Raw genomic sequence first — 22,060 nt, 5'->3', positions numbered from 1 at the left:
CACTGGATGCCGTTGCCAGGGACACGGCGGCCACCCCCTCTATATCATTGGGGGTGGCCACCCCGCCCCCTCTATTTAAATGAGCCGCCATGCATAAGATCGTGGGGGCTCGGCGGCATCACTTCCATATCGGAAGGCCACCAAGTTCAACACACGCCACCGTGGAGTGTGGCGCGGTAATAAAATTCAGCCCTGTGTCTCCACCTCCTTTTGTCAAATGTACATTTCTGTGGGAACTGGGGAGTGGACACATGAACCATGTGGGAGCTTCATTTAACCATTGTGATGTGGACAATGATGTCCTGCATGCAATTTCCTGATATTCATGTATGCATGAGGCCCTGTTTAAATAATATTAATGCAAAATGGGTGTCGAGGAATGCTAGGGACTGGCAGGTCATGTGGTAGTTTATTTCAAAGATTCATTAGTATAATTTTTTTTAAGCTAGTTCCGGATCACTTCAATTTTTTTTTAAGCACCATTATTGCCACTTCTCATTGGGAATACAGTTTGTGATATTTTAGAAGAAGAGGAGCATCAATGGAGGGATGCAAGGCAAGGTCAAGTTTCACAGCTGATCTGTGCCCACCTGTCGGTACGTCACACAACACAAAAGCTAAATGCTGCTGTTACTGGAGTGAGTCGGGCTGGTGATTGAGGGCATGCATAGGGTGGCACTTGGCATTGAATGTGGATCTCAGGATGGAGCGATAACAGCTGTTCGAGGAATGCTGAATTTCTAGGTGATATCTGTAATCATGGGTGGATCCAAATCACGAACGGTGGAATTTCAGCTGGAATCCAATTGGAATAAGTCAGAGCCAGAGACAGTTGCTGAGGAAGGTGATGTTGTGAAAGCGGGTTTTTGTAATGTCACAATCCTTTTTTTTCTCCTCAGGAAATATTGCAGTATGCCTTTAAGGCTGTAAAAGTACTTCTTTGAGGCAGCAGCTCCAGAGACTGAGTGAAAGTGCATTCTGGTTGCTTAGTTACAACCATACAGAGAGGGAGAACAGGACATACAATTTTGTTTTTGAAAACTGGCTAACTGGTTTTGTTCAGAGACAGATAGACATGCTGTACCAGCATGTACTGAAGGAAGAAAGGAGAGCTCTCTGAGACAATTTGTATAGCTTCTTTCTCAAAGTTCTAAAAACTTAAAGCCTGATTAATTCCTTGAAGAAAATAACCAATTATTGATCTGCTGTGGTCAGCGTTGGAAGACAGAAGAAATGTTTGACGCTTCAAATGCTGAACTGAACTGCTGAATTCTTACCTCTGAAAGGATTTTTTCTTCATCGGACCTTGGAAGACTGCAAGTGAACTTGGACTGTGTGGAACTTGAAGACAATTCGTAGGAAGCGTAATCTGCAACAACTTTATTGTTATTTCTATTTTTCAGGCAGCTAATTAAACACCAAACTACCATTAGTTTGGGTATATGTATGCAAATGCGGGAGTTAGATTCTTTAAATAAGTTATAAGTCTTTAGATATTGGTTTATCATAGTTATGTTTAAGATTTTAGTTTTTTTTAATAAACAGTTAATTTGTTGATATCTAAAGATACCTGGTTTGGTTTGCCTCATTCAGGGATTACTAGCTTGTTTCAATTCGGCTGCTGCTTTCTTTGATTTGGAAAGCTTAAAGATATGTATGATGCGACCTGTGGAGTGGTGGGACTGAATTGACAGTGCATTGCTCCCACCGCAGTCAGAATTATATATATTGACTGGGGTTTTGTCTTGAGCGGTCGTACCATAACAGTAGATACCTGATCAAACGTGAGAGGAAGCAACAAAGGTAAAAGAAACAAACTTCTTCAAGGTGGGCATTCCTGGAAAAGAAGTGGCACACTAATACAGAAGCCAAATACTGTGGATGTTGGAGATCTGAAATAGAAACAGAAAATGCTGGAAATGCTCAGCAGGTCAGGCAGCACCTGTGGAGACATAAACAGAGTTAATGGGCTGAATTTTTCTGTGAGAGTCGGGACAATACATGGGTCCTGAGCCCATGCAAAACCTCAGTGCATGCACTGGAGCAACTTACATGAGAACATTTGAACATATGAATTAGGAGCAGGAGTTGGCCACTTGTCCCCTCAAGCCTGCTGTGCCATTCAATAAGTTCATGGCTGAACTGATTACTCCACATTCCCGCCTACCCCCGATAACCTTCCACTCCTGTGCTTATCAAGGTGCTTCCACCACCTTTTGAGGGAGACAATTACAAAGACTCACGACTCTCTGAGAAGAAAAAATTCTCCTCATCTCTGTCTGAAATGGGCGACCCCTTATTTTCAAACAGTGATCCCTAGTTCTAGATTCACCTACAAAGGGTAACATCCTTTCCACACCCACCTTGTCAAGACACCTAAGGATCTTATATGTTTCAATCAAGTCACCTCTCACTCTTCTAAATTCCAGTGGATACAAGCCTAGCCTGTCCAATCTTTTCTCATAAGACAGCCTGCCCATTCCATGCTTCTAATGCATTTACATCCTTCCTTAAATAAGGAGACCAATACTGTACACAGTACTCTAGATGGGGTCTCAGCAATGCCCTGTATAGCTGAAGCATATCCTCCCTGCATTTGTATTCAATTCTCCTTGCAATAAATGATAACATTCTATTAGCTTTCCTAATTACTTGCTCTATCTGCATTCAAACCTTTTGCAATTCATGCACTAGGATACCCCGATCCCTCTGCATCTCAGAGCTCTGCAATCTCTCACCATTTAGATAATATGCTTTTTTAAAATCAGTCCTGCCAAAATGGACAATTTCACATTTTCCCACATTATACTCCATTTGCCAGATCTTTGCCGACTCACTTATCCTATCTATATCCTTATGCCCTCTTCACAACTTACTTTCCTACCAATCCTTGTGTCATCAGCAAATTTAGCAACCATACCTTCAGTCCCTTCATCTAAGTCATTTATATAAATTGTAAAAAGTTGAGGCCCAAGCACTGATCCCTGTGGTACACCACTCATTACATCTTGCCAACCAGAAAAGTGACCCATTTATGCCTACTCTCTGTTTCCTGCTAGCTAGCCAATCTTCTATCCATGCCAATATGTTACCATGAGCTTTTATTTTTTCCAATAACCTTTGATGTGGCACGTTATCAAATGCCTTCCGGAAATCTAAGTACAATACATCCACTGGTTCACCTTCATCCACAGCACGTGTAACTCCTTCAAAGAACTCCAATAAATTGGTTAGACATGATTTCCCTTTCACAAAACCATGTTGACTCTGCCTGATTACCTTGGATTTTTCTAAGTGCCCTACTATAATGTCTCTAATAATAGCTTCTAACATTTTTGGAGTTACATTTGTTATTTTCCAATCTAATGGAACCTTCCCCGAATCTAGGGAATTTTGAAAAATTAAGACCAACGCATCACCCATCTCACTAACTACTTTTAAGACCCTAGGATGAAATCCATCAGGACCTGGGGACGTCAGCCCGCAGCTCCAACAATTTATTCAGTACCACTTCCCTGGCGATTGTAATTTTCTTGAGTTCCTCCCTCCCTTCCATTTCCTGATTTATAGCTAATTCTGGGATGTTACTTGTATCCTCTATAGTGAAGACTGATGCAAAATACCTGTTCAATTCCTCTGCCATCCTCCTTATTATCCATTATTAATTCCCAGACTCATTTTCTATAGGACCAACATTTACTTTGTTAACTTTTCTTTTTTAAGTACCTCTAGAAACTCTTACTATCTGTCTTTATATTTCTAGCTAGCTTTCTCTCGGACTCTAATTTTTCCTTCCTTATCAATCTTTTCGTCATTCTTTGAACATGAGAAATAGGAGCAGGAGTAGGCCATTTGAGCCTGCTTTGTCATTTAATAAGGTCATGGCTGATCTGATTGTGGCCTTAACTCCACTTTCCAGCCTGCTTCCCTTAACGCTTGACTCACTTGTAGATCAAAAGTCTGTCTAACTTAGCCTTGAATATATTCAGTGACCCAGCCTCCACTGCTCTCTGGGAATAGAATTCCAAAGATTAACGATCCTGTGAAAGAAGAAATTCCTCTTCATCTCAGTCTTAAAACGAAGACCCCTTATTCTGAAACTGTGCCCCCCAGTTCTAGATTCCCCCATGAGGGGAAACATCCTCTCATCATCTATCCTGACAAGCCCCCTTAGAATCTTATATGTTTCAATATGATCGCTTCTCATTATTCTAAATTCCAATGAGTATAAGCCCAACTTGCTTAACCTTTCCTCATAAGACAACCCCTTCATCCCAGGAATCAACTTATATACAAACATACGAATTAGGAGCAGGAGTAGGCCACTCGGCCCCTCGAGCCTGCTCCACCATTCAATAAGATCATGGCTGATCTGATTGCAACCTCAATTCCACATTCCCACCTACCCCCGAAAACCTTTCACCCCGTTGCTTATCATGAATCTATCTACCTCTGTCTTAAAAATATTTAGACTCTGCTTCCACTGCTTTTTGAGGAAGACAGTTCCAAAAACTCAGGACACTCCAAGAGAAAAAATTCTCCTTATCTCTGCCTTAATTGGGAGACCCCTTATTTTTAAATAGTGACCCCCAGTTCTAGATTCTCCCACAAGGGGAAACATCCTTTCCACATCCACACTGTCAAGACCCCTCAGGATCTTATATGTTTCAATCAAGTTCCTCTTACTCTTCTAAACTCCAGCGGATACAAGCCTAGCCTGTCCAATCTTTACTCATAAGACATTACGCTCATTCCAGGTATTAGTCTAGTAAACCTTCTCTGAACTGCTTCGAATGCATTTATATCCTTGCTCAAATAAGGAGACCAATACAGTACACAATACTCCAGATGTGGTCTCACCAATGCCCTGTATAGCTGAAGCATAACCTTCCTACTTTTTATTCAATTCCCCTCACAATAAACAATAACATTCTTTTATCTTTCCTAATTACTTGTTGTACCTGCACACTAACCTTTTGAGATTCATGCACTAGGACACCCAGATCCCTCTGCATCACAGAGCTCTGCAATCTCTCACCATCTCGATACTATGCTTCTTTTTCATTCTTCCTGACAAAATGGACAATTTCATATTTTACTCCATTTGCCAGATCTTTGCCCACTCATTTAACCTATCTATCTCCCTTTGTAGCTTCCTTCCGCCCTCTTCACAACTTACTTTCCTACCTATCTTTATGTCATCAGCAAATTTTGGAAACCATATCTTCGGTCCCTTCATCCAAGTCATTTATATAAAGAGTAAAAAGTTGAGGCCCCAGTACTGATTCTTGCACCACACCACTCGTTACACCTTGCCAACCAGAAAGTGACCCATTTATGCCTATTCTCTGTTTCCTGGTAGCTAGTCAATCTTCTATCCATTCCAATATGTTACCCCCGACACCATGATTTTTTATTTTCTGCAATAGCCTTTGATGTGGTACCTTATCAAATGCCTTCCAGAAATCTAAGTACGGTACATTCACTGATTTCCCTTTATCCACAGCTCATTACTTCTTCAAAGACCACCAATAAATTGGTTAAACAGGATTTCCCTTTCACAAAACCAGGTTGACTCTGCCTGATTACCTTGCCCTGCTATAATGTCTTTAATAATAGCTTCCAACATTTTCCCTAAGACAGATGTTAAGTTAACTGGCCTGTAGTTTCCAGCTTTCTGTCTCTCTCCCTGTTTGAATAAAGGAGTTACATTTGCTATTTTCCAATCTAATGGAACCTTCCCCAAATCTAGGGAATTTTGGAAAATTAAGACCAACGCAAAATTCTTTTAGGACCCCAGGATGAAGTCCATCAGGACTTGGGGACTTTTCAGTCCGCAGCTCCAACAATTTGCTCAGTACCACTTCTCTGATGATTGTAATTTTCTTGAGTTACTCCCTCCAATCCATTTCCTGATTTACAGCTAATACTGGGCTGTTACTTGTATCCTCTATAGATAAGACTGATGCAAAATGTTAGTTCAATTCATCTGCCGTCTCCTTATTTTTCCTTATTAATTCCCCAGACTTACTTTCTATAGGACCAACTTTGTTAACTCTTTTAAAAATATCTATAGAAACTCTTACTATCTGTTTTTATATTTCTAGCTCGCTTTCTCTCGTATTCTAATTTTTCCCTCCTTATCAATCCTTTCGTCATTCTTTGCAGTTTTTTTATATTCTATCCAATCTTCTGACCTGCCACCCATCCTTGCGCTATTATATGCTTTTTCTTTAAGTTTGATACTATCTTTATCTTTTTTAGTTAACCATAGATAGTGGGTCCTCCTCTTGGAATTTTTTGTTCTCGTTGGAATGTATCTATTCGTGTATTCTGAAATGTCCCCTTTAAATGTTTGCCACTGCACCTCTATTGACCTATCCCTTAAACTAATTTGCCAGTTCACCTTAGCTGGCTCTGCTTTCATGCCCTGACTTAAATTTAAAATACTAGTCTTGGGCCCACTCTTCTCTTCCTCAAACTGAATGTAAAATTCTATCATATTATGATCGCTACTACCTAGGGGTGCCTTCACTATCAGGTCATCAATTAATCCTATCTCATTGCACAATACCAGGTCTAGTAAAGCCTGCTGTATGGTTGGCTCCAGAACGTGCTGTTCTAAGAAACTATTCCGAAAACATTCTATGAACTCCTCATCAGGCTACCTTAGCCCATCCGATTTTCCAGTCTGTATGTCAATTAAAACCCCCATGATACCTTTCTGACAAGCTCCCATTATTTCTTCCTTTATTCTCTGTCCTACCATTTGGCTACTGCAAGGGGTCTGTACACCACTCCCACAAGTGACTTTATCATTTCTCATCTTGATCCAACCCACTTCTACATCCTGGTTTTCTGAACTTAGGTCATCCCTCTCTAATGTGCTAATGCCATCATTAATTAACAGAGCCACCCCTCCACCTTTTCCTAGCTTCCTGAATTTCCTAAATGTCATGTACCCTTCAATATTCAGGTCCCAATCTATGTCATCCTGTAGCCATGTCTATGTAATCACTATCAGATCATACTTATTTATCTGTATTTGCACTATCAGTTCATCTGTTTTGTTTCGAATGCTACGTGCATTCAGATACAGAGCCTTTAATTTTGTCCTTTTATTATTTTTGTAATTTATTTATTTAGATATACAGCACGGAAACAGGCCCTTCGGCCCACCGAGTCTGTGCCAACCATCAACCACCCGGCACAATGGCGCAGTGGTTAGCACCGCAGCCTCACAGCTCCAGCGACCCGGGTTCAATTCTGGGTACTGCCTGTGTGGAGTTTGCAAGTTCTCCCTGTGTCTGCGTGGTTTTTCTCCGGGTGCTCCGGTTTCCTCCCACAGCCAAAAGACTTGCAGGTTGGTAGGTAAATTGGCCATTATAAATTGCCCCTAGTATAGGTAGGTGGTAGGGAAATATAGAGACAGTTGGGATGTAGTATTAGTATAGGATTAGTATAAATGTGTGGTTGATGGTCGGCACAGACTTGGTGGGCCAAAGGGCCAGTTTTAGTGCTGTATCTCTAAACTAAACTAAACTATACTAATCCTACAACATCCCCACCTTCCCTATCACCTACCTATACTAGGGGCAATTTCTAATGGCCAATTTACCTACCAACCTGCAAGTCTTTTGGCTGTGGGAGGAAACCGGAGCACCCGGAGAAAAACCACGCAGGCACAGGGAGAACTTGCAAACTCCACACAGGCAGTACCCAGAATTGAACCCGGGTCGCTGGAGCTGTGAGGCTGCGGTGCTAACCACTGCACCACTGTAATGTCTAGCCTACACTGTTCATTTACTCTTAGATTTGTACTCTCTGTCCCTTCCTGTCATGGTCTATTCATCATTTTCCATATTAATACCTTTCTCTCTTGCCTTGTCTCTACTCTTTGATTTACCACAGCTTCCCAAATTTGATCCTTGTCCCCACCATTTAGTTTTAAACCCTCTCTACTTCCATAGTTATGCGGCTCTCTAGAACACCAACCCCAGTACGGTTCAGGTGTAGACCGTAACCCTAACCCTACTCTGACCTTATTTGTTGGTGCACTCTCATATTTGTATGCTCTGTCCCTTCCTGTCACAGTCTGGTTATCATTACCCGTTTCACTACCCTGCACTATTGCCTTGTACTTCCTCGTTAACGTTCTAAATTTCCCATCACCTGAACCCTCCCCACCCCTCCTCCCCCAAAGTATTTAGTTTACAGCCCTCTTTACAGCTGTAGTTGCAGTCCGAATTGTCCACCTCTGCATTCGCCATTCAATTAAGGACAGTGTGCAGATCAGGGAAGCAAGAAGCCCATTCGGAGGCTCACAGCAATATCCAGCTGGCAGCCCCATTGGGAGATGCGAGCGCTGCTGGAGAAGAGGGAGACCTGAGGGCGCCTCAAAATGGAGGCGCTATCAAAGTCCTCCCTCTTTAGTGGTGAAAAAGATGACAAATTACTGTGAGGGGCCTCAGGGTGGAGGGTTCACCCCTCCAGAAGAGTGCTTGCAGCTGCTCCTAGATCCCTGTGAGCATTGCCGCCTCCTGATGCTGCCAATTACTTCAGCCACCCATGGTCTGCTAGTCACCCAGTGAGAGGTTACCTCCGCAGCATTGTCGAGTTCCCAACACAGTGGGGGCGGGGGGCGGGGGTTGCCGTATGACACTGGGAAAGTTGCAGCATTTGGGGAAAATGGCTCTTGTTTTGGGGCCTTAATTAGCTTCATGCCTGCCCACCTCCTTGGAGGAGGCTGCGGATTCCCTTGGCAGCCCGCCCCTGGGAAAGCCACCTGGAGCTGACGGGGTTTCCTGCTGCTTTCCTGCCCCCCACCCTCATATCCAAAACTGTCTCCATGGGGCCAGGTAAAATCAGCCAAACGTTTCACATCGATGACCTTTCATTCAAACGTTCTGATGAATGGTCATCGACCTGAAACATCAACTCTGTTTCTCTCTCCACAAAGGCTGTCTGACCTGCTGAGCATTTCCAGCATTTTCTCTTTTGCTGTTGGTACCTCACACCCACATTTACAAACAAAAGTGGACTTTGTTGTAGGATTATTGCAGGCAGAGACTCCTGGTCCTAAAGGAAATATATATATTATAGATATCCGACACCCCAATAAGAATATATCATGCTTTCATATGGTACTGAATACATGCCCAAGTGATTGACAACCAGCAGACCCACCAGATACCAGTAACCATATGCGCAGACATTGTTGCATCCAACAACCATGGGGAACTGTCTTCACAGAATGGGAAAATCCAATAGAGACCTGTACCATTTACTGCCTGGAAGCTTACACCTATCATACAGCATAGAGCTGCACCGCCAGTGATTGTACCAATCAGCTGTGGCTTCAAACTTATTCTGCCTCCTTACATCCATTCTACAATGCTAACTCACAGGCATGGTGCTGAGAAGTGCCAGTGAGGGCCGTTCCACTGAGCACCGCCTGCATTTCCACAGCCATCAGAAGGTGGGTTGGATGCTGGGCTCCTTCATTATTTCCCTGCAGAGTCCACTTCATCGCTCCAAATAGATTTTCCCTGTATCAGAATTTCAAATATGTGTTTTCAGTGGCTGAGGCTCCTGCTGTGAGTGTATAATCAAAAAATTATTGCTAAGGTGTTTTCTCCCATGGTGAGTTGACCGGGAGATGCCAGTACATGTATCAGTAGCTCTCTTTTTGATATTTATGTCAGGATAAAGTAGAGGGAGTTTTCCCTTTGCAGCTTGCTGTAATGCAGTTGACCCGGGAGTACTTGATGATGACACTGACTGCAGATAAATGGAAGTATCTTCTGACTGGCAGCTGTAAGGTTCTTAAATTAAATGAATTTGAGTGAAGCTGAACTGAGAATGAGTCCACAGGAAAAAAAACCCTATAATTTTGCATCGAATTGACAATCTAACTCAAGGAGTTTGAAAGAGGCTGTGTGACAAGTTGAAAAATTCACACTGTTGTTGTCTGAAGAATCCACCCTACACCAAGGTTAAGACACAGTGCTACAGCAGAGTTCACTTTACATTTACCATGTGCTATACCTGCCTCTGTAACAGTTCAAAATGACACTCAAAAAGCTTATTGGGCTTGATTCTCCTCCCAGCAGTGGGGTTGCAGCGAGGCAAGACTTTTGTTCCCCACCCCTGACACCGTCACAGCTACCCTCCTATTTCCTGGGTTCATCACCGCTACAGGGCAGAACAGGCAGTCAGGCATTTGAAGGGACAGAAGAGCCACGAGTGTTCTGGTGACAATCCACAGCATTGACACTAATGCTGAGCCTACTGACCAAAAGGACAAGCCAATCACCTCTGTGGCCAACCTAACCTCATTCTAACCAGACAGGTTCAACAAGATTGGCAGCTTTAAGGGCGATACAATTTTGCCCATAAGCACTGATGACACCCCTTCGATCAATCCCCCATGTAAGTGCAGCATTCATGTTCAAACGAAACTGAAGATTGAACTGGATAAGATGGAGAAAGACGGCATCATTTGAAAAGTACAGCACCACACCAATTGGTGTAGTTGCACCACATGTGTGGTAAAGAAAGATGGATCCATTCAAATCTGCCTTGACCCAAGATGTCTAAATGCGGCACTGAAACGATGCCCACATAAGATCCCTACCTTAGAGGAATTAAACGCTAAGATTGCGAACGATAAATTGTTTTCCAAACTGGATGCCAAAAACGGGTACTGGCCAGTTCAATTGGTGAAAACATCTCAAGAAATCACTACATTCCACACTCCATTTGTGAGATACTGTTTCCAAAAGCTACCATTCGGGCTGTCCATCAGCCAGTATATATAAGTATATACAGAAATATTACAGCACAGAAGGGGGCCATTCTGCCCATCGTGTCTGTGCCAGCTGAAAACACAAGCCGCCCAATCTAATCCCACCTTCCAGCACCTGGTCCATAGCCTTGCAGGTTACAGCACTTCAGGTGCATGTCCAGGTACCTTTCAAAGGAATTGAGGGTTTCTGCCTCCACCACCATTTCTGGCAGTGAATTCCAGACACCCACCACCCTCTGGGTGAAAAAGTTTTTCCTCATGTCCCCTCTAACCCTTCTACCAATCACCCTAAATCTGTGCCCCCTGGTAATTGACCTCTCTGCTAAGGGAAACAGGTCCTTCCTGTCTACTCTATCTAGGCCCCTCATAATTTTGTACACCTCAATTAAGTCACTGTTCAGCCTCCTCCGTTCTAAGGAAAACAACTCCAGCCTATCCAATCTTTCCTCATAGCTGCAACTTTCAAGGCTTGGTAACATTCTTGTAAATCTCTGCTGTGCTCTCTCCAGAGCAATTATGTCCTTCCTGTAATGTGGTAACCAGTATGCAATACTCCAGCTGTGGCCTAACCAGCGTTTTAGACAGCTACAGCATTACATCCCTGCTTTTGTATTCTATACATCAGCAAAAAAAGGAAAGCATTCCATGTGCCTTCTTCACACTAATGTCCTTTAGCGAAGGAAATCTGTCCTTACCTGGTCTGGCCTACATGTGACTCCAGACCCACAGCAATGTGGTTGACTCTTACATGCCCTCTGAAATGACCTAGCAAGCCACTCAGTTGTACCTAACTGCTACAAAGTCAATAAAAAAGAATGAAACTGGACGGACCACCCGGAATCGACCTAGGCACTGGAAACGACAAAGGCAAGCCCTGCCCTGTCGACCCTGCAAAGTCCTCCTTACTAACATCTGGGGGCTTGTGCCAAAGTTGGGAGAGCTGTCCCACACACTAGTCAAGCAACAGCCTGACATAGTCATACTCACGGAATCATACCTGACAGACAATGTCCCAGACACTGCCATCATCATCCCCGGGTATGTCCTGTCCCACCGGCAGGACAGACCCAGCAGACGTGGCGGCACAGTGGTATACAGTAGGGAGGGAGTTGCCCTGGGAGTCCTCAACATCGACTCCGGACCCCATGAAGTCTCATGGCATCAGGTCAAACATGGACAAGCAAACCTCCTGCTCATGACCACCTACCGCCCTCCCTCAGCTGATGAGTCAGTACTCCACCATGTTGAACAGCACTTGGAGGAAATACTGATGGTGGCAAGGGCACAGAATGGACTCTGGGTGGGGGACTTCATTGTCCATCACCAAGAGTGGCTCGGTAGCACTACTACTGACCGAGCTGTCCGAGTCCTAAAGGACATATCTGCTAGACTGGGTATGCGGCAGGTGGTGAGGGAACCAACAAGAGGGGAAAACATACTTGACCTCGTCCTCACCAATCTCCCTGCCGCAGATGCATCTGTCCATGACACTATTGGTAGGAGTCGCCACCGCATAGTTGTTGTGGAGACGAAGTCCCGCCTTCACATGGTGGATACCCTCCTTTGTGCTGTGTGGCACTACCACCGTGTTAAATGGGGTAGATTTCAAACAGATCTAGCAATGCAAAATTGGGCATCCATGAGGCACTGTGGGCCATCAGCAGCAGCAGAATTGTACTCAACCACAATCTGTAACCTCATGGCCCGGCATATCCCCCACTCTACCATTACCATCAAGCCAGGAGACCAACCCTGGTTCAATGAAGAGTGCAGGAGGGCATGCCAGGAGCAGCACCAGGCATACCTCAAAATGAGGTGTCAACCTGGTGAAGCTACAACACAGGACTATCTGCGTGCCATACCGTGTAAGCAGCATGTGATAGACAGAGCTAAGCGATCCCATAACCAACGGATCAGATCTAAGCTCTGCAGTCCTGCCACATCCAGCCATGAATGGTGGTGGACAATTAAACAACTAACTGGAGGAGGTGGCTCCACAAATATCCCCATCCTCAATGATGGGTGATCCCAGCATATCAGTGCAAAAGATAAGGCTGAAGCATTTGCAACAATCTTCAGCCAGAAATGCCGAGTTGATGATCCATCTCGGCCTCCAGCTGAAGTCTCCAACATCACAGATGCCAGACTTCAGCCAACTCGATTCACTTTGCGTGATATCAAGAAACGACTGAAGGCACTGGATACTGCAAAGGCTATGGGTCCTGACAATATTCCGGCAATAGTACTGAAGACATGTGCTCCTGAACTTGCCGCGTCCCTAGCCAAGCTGTTTCAGTGCAGCTACAACACTGGTATCTACCCTGCAATGTGGAAAATTGCCCAGGTATGTCCTGTACACAAAAAGCAGGACAAGTCCAACCCAGCCAATTACCGCCCCATCAGCCTACTCTCAATCATCAGCAGAGTGATGGAAGGTGTCATCAACAGTGCCATCAAGCGGCACTTGCTTTGCAATAACCTGCTCAGTGACGCTCAGTTTGGGTTCCGCCAGGGCAACTCAGCTCCTGACTTCATTACATCCTAGGTTCGAACATGGACAAAAGAGCTGAACTCAAGAAGTGATGTGAGAGTGACTGCCCTTGACATCAGGCAGCATTTGACCGAGTATGGCATCAAGGAGCCCTAGCAAAACTGAAGTCAATGGGAATCAGGGGAAAAACCCTCCGCTGGCTGGAGTCATACCTAGCGCAAAGGAAGATGGTTGTGGTTGTTGGAGGGCAATCATCTGAGCTCTAGGACAAGACTGCAGGAGCTCCTCAGGGTAGTGTCCTAGGCCCAACCATCTTCAGCTGCTTCATCAATGAACTTCCTTCAATCATAAGGTCAAAAGTGGGGATGTTCGCTGATGATTGCACAATGTTCAGCACCATTCGTGACTCCTCAAATACTGAAGCAGTCCATGTAGAAATGCAGCAAGACCTGGACAATATCCAGGCTTGGGCTGATAAGTCACAAGTAACATTTGCGCCACACAAGTGCCAGGCAATGACCATCTCCAACAAGAGAGGCTATAACCATCTCCCCTTGATATTCAATGGCATTACCATTGCTGAATTCCTCCACTGTCAACATCCGAGGGGCTACCATTGACCAGAAACTGCACTGGAGTAGCCATATAAATACCGTGGCTACAAGAGCAGGTCAGAGGCTAGGAATGCTGCAACGAGTAACTGACCTCCTGACTCCCCAAAGCCTGTCCACCATCTACAAGGCTCAAGTCAGGAGTGTGATGGAATACTCTCCACTTGCCTGGATTGGTGTAGCTCCAACAACACTCAAGAAGCTCAACACCATCCAGGACAAAGCAGCCCGCTTGACTGGCATCCCATTTACAAACATTCACTCCCTCCACCATGGTCACACAGTGGCAGCTGTGTGTACCATTTACAAGATGCACTGCAATACCGCACCAAAGCTCCTTAGACAGCACCTTCCAATCCCGCGACCTCTACCAACTAGAAGGACAAGGGCAGCAAATGCATGGGAACACCACCACCTGCAAGTTCCTCTCAAAGTCACACACCATCCTGACTTGGAACAATATCGCCGTTCCTTCACTGTCTCTGGGTCAAAGTCCTGGAACTCCCTTCCTAACAGCACTGTGGGTGTACCTACCCCACATGAATTGCAGCGGTTCAAGAAGGCAGCTCACCACCACCTTCTCAAGGGCAATTAGGGATGGGCAATAAATGCTGGCCTGGCCAGTGACGCCCACATTCCATGAATGAATTAAAAAAAAACTCTATCTGCCACCTTCAACGACCTGTGGACATGCACTCCAAGGTCTCTCACTTCTTCTATCCCTCTCAATATCCTCCTGTTTGTTGTGTATTCCCTCACTTTATTTGCCTTCCCCAAATGCATTACCTCACACTTCTCTGGATTGAATTCCATTTGCCACTTTTCTGCCGACTAAACCAAACCATTGATATCATTCAGGAGTCTACAGCTATACTCTTCACTATCAACTACATGACCAATTTTTGTGTCATCAGCAAATTTCTCAATCATGCCTCCCACATTTAAGTCCAAATCATTGATATATAGCACAAACAGCAAGGGACCCAACACTGAGCCACTGGAAACAGTTTTCCATTCGCAAAAACATCCGTTGACTATTACCATTTGTTTCCTGTCACTGAGCCAATTTTAGATCCAACCCTCCACATTCCCCTGTATTCCACGGGCTTTCATTTTACTGACCAGACTGCCATGTGGGACCTTGTCAAATGCCTTACTAAAGTCCATGTAGACCACATCCACTGCACTACCCTCATCAATCCTCCTTGTTACTTCCTCAAAAAACTCAATTAGTTAGTAAGACATGACCTTCCCTTATTAAATCAATGCTGACTATCCCTGATTAATCATGCCTTTCTAAGTGGCAGTTTATCCTGTCCCTCAGGATTGATTCTAACAATTTACCCACCATTCTTTTTAAACAATGGTATAATGTTCGCAGACCTCCAATCATCTGGTACTTCGCCTACATCTAGTGAGGATTTGAAGAAATCCATCTGGGATCCTCTCGCTACCATTTGCATGCGATGGGCAGGGAAGGGGCAGTCAGTGCCAGTCTTGGTTGGGGTCAGGGAGGGAAATAGTTGGCCTCACCGATCTATTTCTCTCCTTTTCGCCCTCTATCCCATCTGATGTTGGGTGGGATGGCAGTTGAAAATCAGTCCATTACCTTGTGATTTGGTGTGTTCCTGAAAAACACATGTTGCACTTGTTAAAAAAATAAAGTTTTACCTGAATTTTAATCCTTTCCAAAAGACTTATTCCAAGTTAAGACAACTGAAAGTAACCCTTGTGCCTGAAAATTGACCTTTTATGCTAGTTTATGATTTTAAAAATTGCAGATAGATTTCAGAAATTGCAGAAGAAGTTGTAAGCTAATTGTGTAATTTGAAGTTTTGAAGATGTATAAAAAGCATTAATATGTACAACCCCATCTCCCTTTGCAAGTGGCAAAGTGGATTTCAGAAATCCAAATACTGAGGACAATCTTAAACTGTGAGTATTCTTTTTATAAAGCTAAAATTTATTGTTGGTGATATCATTGGACAAATACTTAGACTGGACAATAGCTGTCCTCTGCCTGCTATTTTAGTGGCGGCATTAACCTATTTAAAATGAATGGGTTAATGCCTTCACTAAAATATTAGGTGGAGGACTGCCAGGTGAACGTGTTAAATATTGGTCCATCAGGAGAAATTCCTAGATTGTTAATACTATGAGAATGGGCCAAATTTCTTGGCTGCTTGTAGTGAAGTGTCCCACCAACAGCACCTCTGGCATTTTCTGTTGGGAATAATGGATGGCCACATTATAAGAAGCAGTGTTACGGAAAATGCATCATATGTTGTATTTCCTGTCAGCTATGACCTAACAATGCTAGGGTTAGAGGATGCCTGCATATTCCTGGCATCTGGTGTTGCTAAGGGAGATGGGGGTGGGGTAGTGTTGGTGGTGATATTGAGGGTTGGATTTTAATGGCCAATTTCCCTGAACATTAAGGTTGTTGGCATATTTTAAAAACGAGCCTATTTTAAATTAAGAAGTGTTGAACCAGCACTGCAAGTTCACATGTTATAGTCAAGAGAAATGACGATTTCCCTGTCCTACACTCAGCTGAAGTCTGCGTAGCAATGGCACTGTTACCGGTCCTGGCACCTGCCCTTTTGATTGAAGTCATTGCATATGACAATCAGGAGAGATATTTAACGGGCGGCTGAATTATTATCACCTATTTTACACTACCATCCAAGGTCAAAATTTCCCCTTATTTGTGTTGAATTTAGTGCTGAACACCATTACCAAGCCTGCCTATTTCCACCTCTGTTCTATCGCTTGACCCCACTCTGCCTCATCTCCTTTGTTGTGAAATCCTCATCCATGCCTCTATACTTGACTGTTCCAGCACACTCCTGGCTGGCCTTCCACATTCTAACCTTCATAAACTTGAGGTCATCCAAAACTCTACTCACTGTGTCCTTACTCGCACCAAGTCCTGTTCACTCTTCCCCACTGTGTTCGTTGACCTACGTTGGCTCCCCAGTTAAGCAATACCTTGATTTTAAAATTCTCATCTGTGTTTTCAAATCCCTCCACGACCTTACCCCTTCCTATCTCTGTAACCTCCTCCAGCCCAACAGCCTTTGAGATATCTGTACTGCTCTAATTCCGGCCTCTTGAGCATGCCAATATTAATCGCTCCATTATTGGTGGCAGTGGTCTGGAATTTCCTCCCTAAACTTCTCCACACCTCTCTTTCTTTCTTTAAGAAGCTCCTTAAAACCTATGTCTTTGATCAAGCTTTTTGCCATCAAATTTTGCTTCATAACACTCCTAAAATGCTTTGGGACATTTTATTACATTAAGGGTGCTATATAAATACAAGTTGTTGTTGTCGATAGCATCTCATTTAAAGGAGTTACTGAATTTAGCACTGAGAAGGATAACATTTTACTAACCTAGGTACTTCAATTATTCGAATAATTTTAACTGCAGTTATTAATTAGGAGTATAGGAATGTATGGGACAGGAAAGGATCATGAATGTACATCAAATTGATACCAGTCTTCAGAAAATATCATGTACCACTCAATCTGTCACAGTCTTCAATTGCTTTCTTGCCTTCTCCAAATATCCATACAGTTCCCTCTTGAATTCGCTGATATAGTCTGTCTCCACTATCACCCTGAGTACTGCATTTTAAGTACTGCTTTCTTAGTAATTCCTCCAAATCAGTTTCTTCCAATGCGTCAACAACATTCAGGAATATTCCCAAAGAAGCTGAATGGGAAAAGAAGTCAGAGCACTGATACACTGCATAACCCTATTGAGTTCCTTTTGCCAGTCAGGCTGTCACAGTGACTCACTGAACCAAGGTTTGATTCTTAAAGCAAGGCTGGGAACGTCCCAGGACTTTTGTTTTTTGTACTTGAAAAGAGTATTTGCAAAAAAAAATTAGCACAATGGGAGGAAAAAAAGAACACATATTCCTTCAAAACAATAAACAGACAGGTGAGGAAGGGGTCTTGGGCTCTCCTCTCGGCCTTTTCCTGGTTTGGCCGTAACAGGGTTTAACTTTTAAAAACCCAGGGTTTTTAGCTTCCCCTCAGTGAGTCCTTGCTTACTGCTCTCTAATAGTAATTGTAAAGGAATCAACTAGACAGGCATGCTCAGGTTTAAACAAGAAAGGTGTAAGTTTATTAACCTTAAAGCTCTAACTCAGTTACAACTGATAAAAATACATAACACAACCATGCCAGCAAGCATACGTGATAAACACACACATAAATAGATAGAGGAGGAGAAAGAATTAAAGGGAAAAAGGTTTGAAGTAGTAGATGGAATTCAGTTAATGTTGTTGGTTTTGCTGTGGAATCTTGATTGAAGTTAAGTCCTGCAGTTCTCATTGGGGCCCAGTGCACACTTTCAAACTTGTTTCACTGGTACCAGAAGGCTGCAGGGGTCTTCTGTCTTGAGGCTTAAGTTACTTCCATGGATCTCTGGAACATTACGTCAGAGGGCGACAGAGAGAGAGAGAGAAAGACCTTGCTTCTCTTTGGTCTTCAAAAGCAGTCTGCCTCAAAACTTTACTGTGAGCACAATTCAATCCATTCCCAGGTTGACCAGCAGGTTAGTCATGTGACTAGCTCTTTGTTTGAGACAGCATCACCTGCAAAGTTTGTTGATTCTTCAAAGCTCACTAGGCGCACTCAGTCGGGGGTGGGCGCGGTGGGGGCGGAGGTGGAATGCTGGCTCTTACACAGACAATGACTCTCAATGTCTTTTGATAATCACTATTGACAAAATCTATCTGGCTAATTGAATCAGGGAGCACTCCCATTGTCTCTCTAGGCAACTGTCTCTCAGATGCAAATGTGCATCCATGTTTTCAGCCACTGCTCTGTGGTCCTTTTTAAACAAGTTATGTTCAAGGCCCAGTAACAGTTCAAATAGTGTTCCATATGACAACATTAATATGTTTCCATCCGGCCAGTGCGGTTTCCATTACAAAACCTTCTGATGGATCGTGTTATTAATTAAATTTTTTAAAAACAAAACTATTGGAAGCGCGCTGGCTCTTTTAGGGACTTTTCAAGATCCTGTTTCGCGATTACAAAGATTGCATAGAATGCACAGCAGAAAAACAGGCCATTCGGCCTAACTGGACAATTTTTATGCTCCACGTGAGCCTCCTTCCACTCTACTGCATTTAACCCTGTCTTGTGCATTTGCCTGCTTTATCTGTAGTTTGCTTAATGTTCCACCTGATCTATATAAAGCTGATTGAATTCATGCCAAGAGACTGATGTGCTGGGATGGGTGCACCTCCCAAGTGATTGAATAAAAATTATCCTTTCCTGTCATCTTGGGTAGAAGCAACAGAAAGTTCTGACTGCTCTTTTGAGGATAGTTTGACTCATTCACTCAAATTCTTAGTCAACTTTTAGTAGATATTTTGAAAATCTCTTTCTCATAGGAATGTAAGATTTCAGGTATGTGAGCTCAGGCAGACAAGGAGAGTTGTCTTACAAACAGCTTTTACAGATGCAGAATGCATTACTCCAAATACGGAAAGAAGACCAGCTAATCAGTTAATTACTGGGTCAGTTTCCTCTGTGATTGCTCTATAAATGTCGTCCACCCTATGCTATAGTTATAACAAGGTTCACTGGGCAGGATCAACTTTTGACAAAAATTTTTCTCATGCCATTCTGGAATTTTTAACTATTTCCGGCAAACTGATTTTATGACCTTGCAGCAGTGTAGCCTGCTTCTGTAGAGGCATCGTATGTCATCTTGCCCACAAGACTACTGAGGTGATTTCGTTGACCATTTAAGCAGTGACTGTAGAATGCAAATCACCTTACAATCCATGAAGATTCAAATCTAGGATGCATCATAACAGCTACTCAAAATTAATGGTTCAATAATCAAAGACTGCTGTGGTAGAAGTGGGTTCAGGTTCATGGGGCTCTGGCACCAGTACTGGGAAAAGTGGGGGCTGTACCATGCCGGGACTGGTGTTCTAGTGAGTTGCACAACTAGAGAGGTAGAGAGGGTTTTAAACTAAATAGTGGGAGCAAGGGATCAAATTTGGGAAGATGTGGCAAATGAAAGAGTAAAGGCAAGAAAGGTATTAATATAGGAAAAGATAAACAGATCGTGACAGGAAGGGACAGTGATTACAAATCTAAGAGTAAATCAGCAGACAAGGCTAGAGGTTACAAAGGTAATAAAAGGACATAACTAAAGGCTCTGTATCTGAATGCACGTAGCATTTGAAACAAAACAGTTGAACTCATAGCGGAAATAGAAATAAATAAGTATGATCTGATAGCCATTACAGAGACATTGCTGCAGGATGGCGTAGAATGTGAGCTGAATATTGAAGGGCACATGACATTTAAGAAGGAGAGGAAGCTAGGAAAAGGTGGCGGGGTGGCTGGCTCTGTTAATTAATGATGGTATGAGCACAATAGAGAGGGATGATCAAAGTTCAGGAAACCAGCATTAGAAGCGGTTTGGATCGAGATGAGAAATGATAAATGCAAGAAGTCACTTGTGGGAGTGGTGTACAGGCCCCCTAACAGTAACCACATGGTAGGACGGGTATAAAGGAAGGAATAATGGGTGCTTGTCAGAAAGGTACAGCGATAATCGTGGGGGTTTTAATCTACATATAGACTGGAAAAATCAGATGGGCAAAGATAACCTAGATGAGGAGCTCAGAATGTTTTCAGGATAGTTTCGAAGAACAGCATGTTCTGGAGCCAACCAGAGAGCAGGCTATACTAGACCTGGTATTGTGCAACGAGATAGAATTAATTAATGACCTCATAGTAACGACGCCTCGAAGGAGCAACGGTCATAATATGATAGAATTTTACATTCAGTTTGAGGGAGAGAAGAGTGAGTCTAAGACTAATATTTTAAACTTAAATAAGGGCAATTATAAAAACAGAGCTGGCAAAAGTGAACTGGCAAAGTAGGTTAAGGCATAGGTCAATAGAGATGCAGTGGCAGACATTTAAAGGGGACATTTCAGAATACACAGAATAGATACATTCCAAAGAGAAAGAAACATTCCAAGGGGAGGACACACCATCCATGGTTAACTAAAAAAGTTAAAGATAGTATTAAACTTAAAGAAAAAGCATATAATTGCGCAAAGATGGCTGGCAGGTCAGAAGATTGGACAGAATAAAAAGCAGCAAAGAACAAGAAAAATATTATGAAGGAGGGAAAATTTGGAATATGAGAGAAAGCTGGTGAGAAATATAAAGACAGATAGTAAGAGTTTCTATAGATATTTAAAAAAGAAAAGAGCAAACAAAGTGAACGTTGGTCCTATTGAAAGTGAGTCTGGGGAATTAATAAGGGAAAATAAGGAGATGGCAGATGAATTGAACAGGTATTTTGCAACGGTCTTCACCATAGAGGATACAAATAACATCCAAAAATAGCTGTAAATCAGGAAATGGAAGGGAGGGAGGAACTCAAGAAAATTACAATCACCAGGAAAGTGATACTGAGCAAATTGTTGAGCTGTGGGCTGACAGATCCTTGGGTCTTGATGGACTTCATCTAGGGTCCTAAAAGAAGATACTTTATTCAAAAAAGGAGAGAGACAGAAAGCAAGAAACTACAGGCCAGTTAGCTTAACACCTATCTTAAGGAAAATGTTAGAAACTATTATTAAAGACATTATAGCAGGGGACATAGAAAATTTGAAGGTAATCAAGCAGAGTCAACATGGTTTTGTGAAAGGGAAATCATGTTTAAACAATTTATTAGAGTTATTTGAAAAAGTAACATGTGCTGTGCATAAAGGGGAACTGGTGGATGTACTGTACTTAGATTTCCAGAAGGCATTTGATAAGGTGCCGCATCAAAGATTATTGCGGAAAATAAAAGCTCATGGTGTAGGGGGTATTATTTTGTCATGGATAGAAGATTGGATAGCTAACAGGAAACAGAGAGTAGTCATAAATGGATCATTTTCTGGTTGACAATATGTAGCATATGAACATATGAATATACGAATTAAGAGCAGAAGTAGGTTATTCGGCCCCATGAGCCTGCTTTGCCATTCAATAAGATCATGGCTGATCTGTTTGTGTTTCGAATTCCTCACTCCCATCTACCCCCGATAACCCTTCATTCCCTTGCCTAACAGGAATCTATCTACCTCCACCTTAAAAATATTCGATGACC

This window comes from Heterodontus francisci, chromosome 3, assembly GCF_036365525.1.
Source record: "Heterodontus francisci isolate sHetFra1 chromosome 3, sHetFra1.hap1, whole genome shotgun sequence".
Taxonomy (NCBI): Eukaryota; Metazoa; Chordata; class Chondrichthyes; order Heterodontiformes; family Heterodontidae; genus Heterodontus; species Heterodontus francisci.
This window is presented reverse-complemented; position numbering follows the sequence as displayed.